Raw genomic sequence first — 5,299 nt, forward strand, 5'->3', positions numbered from 1 at the left:
CGCGATTCAAACCCCGGGCGACGCCTTGACCAATCACAAACAATCCATTGGATGAGCGACAGGAACTTTACTCAATAGCTCCTCATCAAGGGCTCGGGGCTCGCCCGGTCCCGAGGCCGTCAGCCAATAAGGACTCCAGAACAAACAAAGGAGGCGGGGAAAAGGCGAAGGGGTGCGACGGACCCCACCCCCCACGCCTCCTGTGCTGTGTCTTTCTGTGAGCTTGTTCAGTGTTGTGGGATGTGGAGACACTGGCGCCTTCCGCTGTCCTTTTGGTGGGCGGAAGCCCACCAAAGACCCTGTCGTTACCAGCTGTGCGGTCCTGCGCGGCCGGGACTTGGGCCTCTGAGTAGCGGGCGGTGTTTGTAGGGCGTTCTTGGGGGTCTCAAAGTGTGCTGCCCTGCCGGCCCTTTCAGTATTTGACGCCCATTTTTGCTCTAGGTGATGCGCAGAGCCTCGGAGGCGAAGTTTAGGGCCAGAAAAAGCCACTGAGTGTGCGTGAGCTGTCAATCCCTGGACCTTGAAGCCCTCGCCCTCAAGCCACTGACAATTGTACTCTCCGAAACGGTGGGCACCAGCCCCACTGGCGAAATTGGGGGCCGAGAGAAGGGCGCCACCCCGCCCGGGAAAATGCAAGCAGTTTTGCGCAGGATTTTTAAAAGGTTCCTAAACTACTAGCTAAGCATTTGGGAGCAGGGGTTTGCACCCGGGGATGCGGGGCGCGCGCTTCTCCAGAGAACTAACACAGAAACTCTTAAAGAGGGGTCAGAAGGTCAGTAGCTTCCACCTGAATGTAGCTGATGGGAGACGTTTATGGACAAAACAAAAAGAGTTTGAAGTAGAAGTATTAAAAGATCTCAAGAACAAAACTTTACGATGTCAAATTTGGAGAAAAGGAAGAGTTGTAGTTAGTTAAATCATCATTTATGGCTGCAGTGTATCCATAGATAGTACCTCAAATTATAATTTAGTAACCCCTTCCCACGGATAAGAAGAGCTATGAGAACTAAAATGGGAAGCAAAAGTCTGCCTGAAGAGAAGAGTGAGAGTTTGAGTTTCATTATATATGCTTCTATGAGCTTATTTTTTATAGCCATGTGCAAACATACTCTGATTTAAAAATAAGAATTTATAAGGAGATTCTCAGACTGACTTTGAACTTTGAATATAAATGAATAAAATATGTAATTTGAGGAAGGGGGCAATGTGTCCTAAATATTAGAGTCCTCTCTATCATTGCTCCAGTCCTTGTAACCCCACACTGATGCTTGAATCCAGGGTCACCCGTGCATTATAGAATGCAGGCTCTTGCCCTTTGGAGAAATCTTGTAAAGGACAAGAAAAAAAAAAAAGGAAAAAGCTAGGCACCCTGTAAAGCCTTTATTGCCACATTGTCAATATTTAGGTAAAAGTGTTAGTCCAGAGGTAACAACAATAAGATAATTTAAAATTGTCTCTATAACTACAAATGAAACCAAAACCCCTTTGGAAAGAGAAAATTGTTTTTAGCATTTGCTAGTGGTGGATGTCGTAGGTTTCTAGAGTCATGCATCTGAGCTTAGGCTTTTCTCTGTGACAAACAAAGGCTCATTTTGATTCCAAATGAAGGGAAAAATATATTGGAATATTCTTTAAAATTCACTTTTAAAAAGAGAGAGGAAAGACCCAAGGTGTAGTGGTACAGGTCTATGATCCTAGAACTTGGGAAGCTATGGTAGGAAAATCTCTGACTTTAAGGACAGCCTCAACTATGGTGAGACCTTGGCTCAAAATGATACAAAAAAACCAAAAGAAAAATCTGGAAGATGTAAAGGTATTCAAAGTCTAAAACAGCAAAAACAAGAAACAAAACCCCACAGGCTTTTATGCCTGTAGGACTATGTTAATGGTTTCTTTTTAAGGATGCTATTTTCGGAAATGTTTCCCCTTGGAAAAATTTGAACAAAAAAAGTTGCACTGAAAAAGTGATTTTTAGCTTTGAGGGCTAAAAGTCCTGCTTTATTTAGAGAGATTTCTTTGAGTCTACTTAGTCAAAGCATAGAAGCAGTTGTAAGGAGCCTCTTCAGAGATGTTAATATCATTTGCTTTAATGGTAGCTTAATGAATAATTCCCCAAGTTGATTCTGAAAGAGATCTGGGTGTTCATATAATAATTTAACAGTATTTAGCTTGTTTGTGCAGCCTAATCATTATGTTGCTCTACTGCTTTTAAACCATTTCTGCAGAAAAATTTTGTGATAAAGGTCTAGCTTCAAAGATCCTTTGTCCTTGGTTGTAAAGACAAATGTGTGGGTTTTTTTTTTTTAACATTTTGTTATTAAAGTAAAACCATGTGAGGAGAGTTTTTAGATAGTAGTGGCTTTTAAAAGATTGTTAAGTGGCCGGGCGTGGTGACTCATGCCTATAATCCCAGCACTTGGGAGGCTGAGGCAGGAGGATCATTTGCAAATTCCAGACCAGCCTGGGCTACAAAGTGAGCTCAAGGCCTGCCTGAACTGCATAGAGAACCTATCTCAAAAAGACAAAAAACAAAAGATTGTTAATGCCAGGCATGGTAGCACTCACCTGTAACCCTGGAACTCAGGAGGCTGAGACAGGAGAATTGCCATGAGTTCAAGGCTAGCCTTGGCTAGGTAATGAGTTTGTTTTTTTTTTTTTTTTCGTCTTTTTCGGTACCCAGGATTGAACTCAGACTGCCTGCTTGCAAGGCAGGCACTTATGCCACTGAGCTAAACCTCCAGCCCCTACATAGTGAGTTTAAGACCAGCCTGAAATACAGAACAAAAAGAAAGAAAGAAATGATTTCCACTTTATACTGACTGAAGTAAATATTTACTATGATGAAAGTAATCTTAGAAAAATATTAAGATGAAAGGAAAATGTTGCTAACTTCTCAATATGTACAAAGAGGGTTTTTTCACTGTAGGGTTTTTTTTTCCATTATGTTATCAAAACCTTATATTGACAGATGAAGTGGTACATGCCTATAACCCTAGCTGCTTGGAAGGCTGAGATAAGAGGATGATAATTCAAGGCTAGCCTGGGCAATTCAGTGAGAGCTTGTCTCAAAATTAAAAAATTTTAAAGGACCGAAGATGTAGCTCAGTGTAAAGCACCCTGGATTTGATACTCAGTCTGAAAAATAAACACTTAAAAACTTTATATTCTTAATTTCAGACAAGATGCATACTTAAATTATTTGGGAAAAAACCTTGAAGTCAATTTGAGTTTATGACATTCTGTACAGTTTTGAATTTATAAATATCTGCTTTCTGACAATGATAGATCAGAAAAGTGTGGTGTGCTTTTTTTTAGGCATGCCTCAAATAAAATTAAGAAAAAGAAGGCCTACATGTTGGTGGGCTAAATTTATCTTGACTTTTGCTTCTAGTGGCTTCTTTGTTTTTGGCTTTCTGTGTAATAAAACAACCTCTAACGTCTGTCTTCATTCTCAATTTTTTTTTCATTCTCACTTATGCTCCCTAGAGTGACATCTTCACCAGTGGTTCCCATCTTTTTCAAATCGGAAAATTATCTTTCACAGCTAAAAGTATTGACAAGGCCACATGATACTGTAGTTCTTGTACTTTTCAAGTGTTTGTGAACTGCATAATAAAACATGAGATTTGTATTTTATCATTACATCAGAATCTATAAACATTTTTAAATACAAGTACACATCTGGACAGAATGCTGTTTCCTTTTCCCTTTGTAGTGCTGGGAAATAAATCCATAGCCTTCTACTACCACCAGCTAGCAGAGATTCTTAGCTGCATGTAAGGTGAAATCAGACATAGGCTTATTTTTGATCCTACTAGCAACCATCACTATTGTTTGCCCTCTTTTTTTTGTTGTTGTCTTTTTCATTTTTATCGGTACCGGGGATTGACCTCACGACCCCCTGCTTGCAAGGCAGGTGCTTATGCCGCTGAGCTAAACCCCCAGCCCCTTGTTTGCCCTCTTTTTTAGGGACCTTGGCAGGGAAGCTCATAGGTGCTTCCAAGATGCTATCCATTGGCTGAAAGTTCTTGTTCAATTCATCCAGAAATCACAAATTGACAAAGTGTAGCTGTTTTAGTGTTAACAGCCATGGGCTTTGAATACCAACAGATATTAACTCTTTTAAAAGCCTTTTTGCTGTTTGGAGCAAACAGTTATTAACAGACCTTTAATTCACTGGAGATGTTGGATCCCAGCTATTCTGTTGCATTGTGACTGCTGTCCTTGCTGTGATTGCCAGCCATCCTCAATGTTACCAGCTCCAGCTGCAGCCACTGTAGGCACCAGCAGCCGTTGGTGTTACCAGCCCAACACATGTCACCCCAGGCAAAAATTGCAAATAGGCAAGAATATGTGATCTAGTGGCATTAAATGTACGCTCACTGTCAAAAAAAAAAAAAAAAAGATGTGATCTAGAAAAGGCTTTATCAGAACTGTGTAATAATACAGCATAAGGGGGAACTGTGCAGGGGCTGACCCAAGCTCACCTGTTCCAGTTTGCATATATACTCTGTGATCACAGATGGGAAAGGGACTCCTCCGATCTGCTGGGCTGGAGTCATTTGTGGTAGAGTGTGACTAAAGCCTGCTTCAGCAGAAATAAATTTCTCCTGGAGAGGTTATGAGGGGCCCGATACAGCAGTCTCCTGGCCACAAGTCTTTTGGGGCAGCCACAAGATAAAAGCATCTTTTTGGAAGCATCAAGTCCCTCTCCCCTGTTATACCACTGTTAGGAGGCAGGTGCTGTATAACTGAGCTACATTCCCAGCCTGTGAAAAATAGTCTTCATTTAGTCTACATCCAATGCTTTCTATGGATATGGGGTTAACAACCCTTTATTAAAGAAGTTCTACAGACCTGCTATTCATAGAATAATTTTTAAATTATTTTTATTTATATTTTTTATTGGTACCAGGGATCGAACTCATGACCGTGCGCTTGCAAGGCAGGCGCTCATGCCACTGAGCTAAATCCCCAACCCCCTCATAGAATAATTTTTGAGTCAGGATAGAAGAAAGCTTTTGGGACTAATAATTTGATTATTTGAACAACATGCACAATTCTAATTTTCCTTCATTTTCTGAAGAAGTAGACAGTATAGACTGAACTGCCTGCTTAATTCTTCTCTTGAATCCCCAAAGTCAAAGTGGAGACCCAACGCTTACTCAGAGTAACATCCCCCAAGTTATGTGAATATTTTGTTTGTTTTTTTATTTAGTTGTGGAGATGTGCTGAAACATTCTAGTCAGGGATAAACTGGAATGATCAAAGTGTTCTCTCAAAGCTATAATCAAAAGAA

The sequence above is a fragment of the Cavia porcellus genome, unplaced genomic scaffold (assembly GCF_034190915.1).
Source record: "Cavia porcellus strain 051 isolate PalLab524CR breed Dunkin Hartley unplaced genomic scaffold, mCavPor4.1 scaffold_16, whole genome shotgun sequence".
Classification (NCBI taxonomy): domain Eukaryota; kingdom Metazoa; phylum Chordata; class Mammalia; order Rodentia; family Caviidae; genus Cavia; species Cavia porcellus.